Source organism: Camelus dromedarius, chromosome 3 (assembly GCF_036321535.1).
Source record: "Camelus dromedarius isolate mCamDro1 chromosome 3, mCamDro1.pat, whole genome shotgun sequence".
In the NCBI taxonomy this organism is placed as follows: domain Eukaryota; kingdom Metazoa; phylum Chordata; class Mammalia; order Artiodactyla; family Camelidae; genus Camelus; species Camelus dromedarius.
This window is the reverse complement of record NC_087438.1, coordinates 42,369,724-42,375,723: the sequence shown is the minus strand read 5'-3', so window position 1 is coordinate 42,375,723 and position 6,000 is coordinate 42,369,724. Positions and strand designations below refer to the sequence as shown.

The window sequence follows — 6,000 nt, the reverse complement described above, 5'->3', positions numbered from 1 at the left end:
TTGAAAATAGTTTTTGAATAAAAATGTTGTATAGGTCTACCAATATAATAAAACAAATTTTTGAGTCAATCAATAACTATTTAAAAAGTGCTTTAATTTTAATTTTTTCAGTGATCATTTCCACACTGAAAAGTCTACTGATCTGGATAAAAAAGTATATGCTCATTCTATTTAAAGAACATTTTCAGTTGTAAAATTCAAGTTGACAAGTGCCTCACTTGACTAACTTTTTTTAAGTTACATTATTTTTCTGATTTGAATGATCAATTGAAAATATTCAAACCAATTTGATACAGACCTAAACAGTGAATTCATCCTTATCCCTTAATAATTTTCATGATGTTTATATTTTTTCTAGACTTCTTGGTCTGGGCACATCCTGACATCCTTCTCTGGATGGCTTGCGCCACCGTGGAGCCCTTCTGTCAAGGAATGTATGTGGCGTCTCAGGCACCATAGTGAGTATAACCTGTCTGTTCCTGTAAGACTGTTCACAATGAGTACTTCTGTTTGCACGTATACATTACCTTTTTAGATTAAAAAAAATTCCTTTTATCATTTCTGCTTTCCTACACATTTCATTTTGTATATATTTAATAGAGAGTTATTTCAGAGAGAATACTTCAGAACTACAATTATATCTGAATATTTTAAATTGTTCTACTAATTGGCAGTATTGTAGAAGCAACTTGCCTTAAAACCTTCCAAACTACAAGATTTATACAAATGATAGATCTGGGTTTTTTGTTGTTGTTATTTTATTCTACAAAAGGATTTTTCATTCTAGAAAGATCTCTTTAAGTAGTAGAAAACCCTCTTGGGGCATTGCAATATAATGTATAAATTATATAAGTAAAATATAATTTATAAATTTTGAAGTTATTCAGCGTTTTTTTTAAAAGAACACATCTATTGCATGAAAGTCAGGTACATTTGTAATTACCAAGAAGTTATAAATAAATGGTGTTAAGAAATTGAAAGATGATTGTGCCTAAGTGAAAACCTGCCCAGGAGGGTAAATTCTGATGCTATTTTGTTGAGTTAAATATTTATTTCCTCATTTACAATAAAAGTGGGCCATTTCTATCTCAAGTAAAAATATTTAGTTTTAGATAGAATGTTTAATTTCTGATTTTAGACTCACATTCCCATATTTTGTTGCTGTCTGGACCATTTTAAACACTAAGTGGCTCAGTAGGACATTTCCCTTTCCACACTTGCTGTGACCACTGCTTTGTTTTTGAGATTCCACATTCTGTAAAGTTAAGTTTGTTTTCCATAATAGATGTACTCTGATGAGTTTTTCTTTTTTAATATCCATAGAAAGCAGGTTAATCTGCTCTTCCTCTTCCAAGTAGTACTTGTAATACTGGCAAGTAAATTGTTAAGTGGTAGGCAAGTAAATATTTATTTCCTTTCCTTTACCTGTTTCTTTCTTAATAATACACACAGACGTACATCCACAGAGGTATACTAGTTGTAGAATTATTCTGTTTACTAGGTGTTTTTAAGTTTCAAGTCCAACTGTCATCAGTTTAGTACAATGCCTCAATACTGATTATTTTATAATAATTTACCCTGAAACTACTCAGAATATGGTAATTGTTGTCAGAGAGCAGATTCTTGTCTCACCACAGAAAGAATTCAGAAATAAGACACAAAGGTCAAGAAAGCAAAGCAATGATTTATTAAGTGATAGGTAGTGTGCTCAAGGGAAGGGCAGGCACTCAGGTGGGAGGCTGCCTCGAGTTTCTTTGGCAAGCCGTATGGGGTGTAAAAATGAGTTGGCAGAATGTTCATTGGCAGGGAGGGGTTTGGAGTCATCTTTCCTAATCTTCGTTTCAGCACCACCTTCCCAGGGTGAAGAATGGATTTTTTGTTCTTATTTAGTCTTGACAGAGAAGTGGGATGAGGTCATAATGAGCAAAAGGTTACATTCGGATGGTAGAGATTCCTGTTATGTCCCACCGTTTTTTGTCTGCCTCCAGGACACTTGTCAACTCAGAATGTGTTTTTTTTTTAATCAGTTCAGAGTTTCCTGCTTTTCTTCGTCTGTCCAAGGACCCCCTTGTTCATGAGAATTTATAATTTCAGAATGGCAGGAAGCAAGGATGAGTAATGTTTGGAAAACATAGTGAGACAAGCTGGATAGAAGTGTGAGCACTTCTGGGATGAGGGAAGGAGAGAGAGCTTGCTGTGGCCAACAACTCATCTGCCTGGTCTATTCAAATGGCAGTGCTCACTCATAGCCTAGTTCTAAAATTGACTGAGCTACCCCATTGTAAGACGGAATGCTGCTGCAGAATCCCCAGATCTTGTGATCTGGGAGATCTTCCCTGCCTTGTTCTACAGTGAAACTGGTCATAGTGATCATCTATTTCTACGATTCCACTTAGAAACATTCCAAGACTTTGAGACAAAAAAAAAAAAAAATCCTTCCCAGGTACTCTGGATGTTTCTCTGTGAGATATCCATTTCATCACATTGTAAAGCTGGTGCTTATGTTGAACTATATTCATTCAAGAAGTCTTTATTAAGCCCAGTGTATGTGCATGGTAAAAACAGTACTAACAACCATTTATAAGTTTTTACTGTGTCCTTGGAACTGGGTGTGGTGCTTATTTCACTAAATGTTCACAGGACCCATTGCACAATTATTATTATCAGCATTTAGTTGGATGAAAAGATTGAAGTTTCGGAAGGAGAAGTAACTTTTCTCGGGTCACGTGGCAAGTAAACATATAGAGGTTTGACTTCAGAATTCTCTGCCTTCTGAGGCATTTTTCTTTTCACTGCTTCATAATGCCTTCCATAGTGTTATACTGAGTAGGTGCCACGGGCAGAAGGAGAAGGAGAATATGGCCACTTTCTTTGGAGAGCATATGATCTAGTTGGGGAGGAAAATATATTTCTCTGTGAAACAACTGAAGACGAAGTTAGTAAGCTATTAGATGGACCTGTACCACAGAGTCACATGTGGTTTTGCTTGAAGGTGTGCTCTCTGTTCTACTGGTCCTGTTTTGAAGTAACGAAAAGAATTTCTGAAGAGAGAGGTATACCTCTTATTTTAATTCTTCTATGGGATTTTTTTTCTCAGACCGACATTAAATATTCTAAATCACATTCATGCTATTGTGGCCTAATCCTAAACTCAACCCTCTTTACTGTCTCTAACCCATGGGTTATTGATAGATTGGGATCATATGCTGGATCTATCAGGTAAGGTAAAGTAGAATAGTTGCCTGGCGGGTTGTCTCCCTGCAAACCCTGTCCTTCTCCCTGTCTCACTGAAGCAGTGGAAACATGAAGTAAAAACATCTTGGTCCTTGTCATGACTCAGCATTGCTTGATTTCTCAGATTTCCAACTCTCACGGTCCTCTCTCCCTGTTGAAAACCTCCTTAATTCCAACTATCTCTCACTATGTGAACCTGCTTTTTTCTTTTACTCCTACATCAGTCCATGTTTTTCTGATCAAGACATTTTCTCTGGGCACTGTCTCTGTCTCTCCTTAGGCAGGATCTCATCTTTGTTTGTAATTTTCACATTGCTCTCATGTCCTAGAATCCATTATTTACTTCAGCTTTTACTATTCCTGCCTTGGCCCCCACGCCCAATCTCAAATGACTCTAGTAGGTTAATTTTTTCTGCTTTCATGACAATTATGTTACAAATTTTGGGTAGAGAACCTCACCATGGACCTCAAAACTGGTTATCAATCTGTCAGTCCGTCCCTATTACATTTCTCAGAGTAATTTCCAATGGTTTTCCTTCTCTGCAAGCCTGTGCTTATCTTCAAGACTGAACTCAAATGATATGATGGCCTTCCTCATTTTCCTGGCTTCTTGAGGGCAGTGTTACTGTCCATTTCATTTTCTTTGGAACTAGTATCATTTGTTGAAAGAACGAATAGAAATCTGAAGATATTGGGGGATCCTATGTTAAACTATATGGTTATGTAACATTGTTAGTGGCTGTTGCATCAAGACTGACAGTATAGATATTTTTCTGTCAAAGCCCGTGTAACTCAATGATTCAAGAGCCTACTCTATCAATCTCATTGATATATAAGAGAGTTGAATAATGGAAGCCTCTAATATTAGTAAATATTACCAGAATATTTGTTGTGATAAAATTTATTATTTTATCACAATAAACTAAACCAAGCAAAAAACTTTCTTGGGTGGCTTTGCTTACATTTAGAAATTCAAAGCTTACTCTAAAGCCCTCTTGTGGTTCCCTTTGGTTTAGTGTAATTAACAGATCATTTTGAAGTTATTTAATAATGAGGTGGTAGCTCTTTAAGTGGTACAGTGGTTGGTTTTTGTGGCTACTTAATACATTTAACAAAATTTTTATTAAATGTGTTTAGGGACTGTGTAAAAGGAGAAAAATCCATAAAATATGCATGATGCGTAAAACATTGCATAATGTGCATGTCTTCTAGGAACTGTCTTACAGAAAGCTGACTCAGGAAAATTCTTTGAACATTTGTGTTTGGGAAAGAACTACTGACATCATGGATGGAAACAAATAACTAAAACTTTGAAAAACATTCTTATTTTAAGTTTTATTTATGGATAAATAAGATAATAATTCTTTCATTCAAAGAATGACAATGTCATACTTTCTATATTATTCATATATTTCTACTTCTGAGGTACATTAATGACTTTTGTTTTTAATCCCTAGGAAGTAGAAACCTTCTTCAGCTACTAATCTTCTTGTACTGTGCTTTTAATGCTGTCTCAGTCAGGATCCCATCGGGAGACAGAAACTACATTGTAATTTGAACAGGAAAAGTTTAGTATAGAAAATTATTAGGATTTTCTCTTTATCTATGTATCTATGTATCTATCTCTGTATCTGCCTATTTATCTATTAATGATCTATCTATCTATCTACTTATAACTAAGAGGGAATCATTTAGGACATCATGAAGTTTACTGGATCTAAGTGTAGCCTTTGTTCTAATATCAAAAGCCCTAAATATCAAACCTGGTAAAAATTTTACAATCTTTGACAATCTTTGACAATCTTATGTCCCTTTAAGGATAAAAGCTTGACCAAGTGGATGTTGTCTTCCTGTGAGGAGGCTTGAGAAGAAAGCATAGAAGCAAATCATCCACATATTGCAACAAACTAAAAGCCCTGGGAACTTTCTATCACCCAGATCAGCCTTCATGATTTGTGAGAAGTAAGGCCTCTCGGTAAAACCCTGAGGCATTACTGTCCAGGTGAATTTTTTTTCTTACAAAGTGAAGGCAAAAAGGTATTGTCTAGTTTCATCAACTGAAATACTAAAGAATGTGCTGCATAAATCAGTTACAGTAAAGAAATGGCTTCCAGTGCAAATGCGTGTTAGTAACATTTGAGGATTAGGAGCAGCAGCGTGTTCGGGGATAACAGTGTTGTTTATTGCTCCCCAAATCCTAAACTAAGTGCCAACTGTAAGGTTTTCTCAGGCTACTCAGTTTGGTTATTGCTGAAATTGGATTCCAAATGTTTGTGTTATGGCCAAATGTCTGTTTTACTGAACAACAACAATTCCGCCTCAATTTTATGGAACAACATAGCTCTTAAAGCCTTAAAGGAAAGTGTGATGGACCCACCTGCCCTTGGGTATCCCAAACATCAGATTCCCTTTTTCTTTTTTATGTATGAACAAGAAAGAAATGCCTACACCAATGGAAAGCCACATGCTTGTGTTGTAATAACCTTAACTTTGCTGCTCTTCTTATGTCTATCATGGACAGAGTCCCTCTGCTTAATGCTGACAGATCACCTCCTGATTCTTCGTGATGCTCTACAGGAAATTCCCCTGGGCAACACTGCCTTCTCATGGTTTTCTGGTAGTTCTTATTTAACAGGTGACAGTGGCACATATTGTGCCGGGTATACTATTGCAACTCCTTTTGATGTCATTGAATCAGCATCTTTACCTATGGGTACTTCAACCCAAGAGGCTGAATCAGGCACTGTTACATGGGTTTACACTTTA

General features: G+C 36.1%; 1 long non-coding RNA gene across 1 annotated transcript in view; it reads left to right on the top strand.

Annotated features, from left to right (window-relative positions):
• Positions 1 to 390: 390 nt before the first annotated feature.
• The window catches only part of LOC135319696 (uncharacterized), a 300,679-nt gene continuing 295,069 nt past the window's right edge, over positions 391 to 6,000 (top strand). Inside the window, exon 1 of the long non-coding RNA XR_010378525.1 lies at positions 391 to 458. This is a non-coding gene — a long non-coding RNA (uncharacterized LOC135319696). The remainder of the gene's footprint in view (positions 459 to 6,000) is intronic.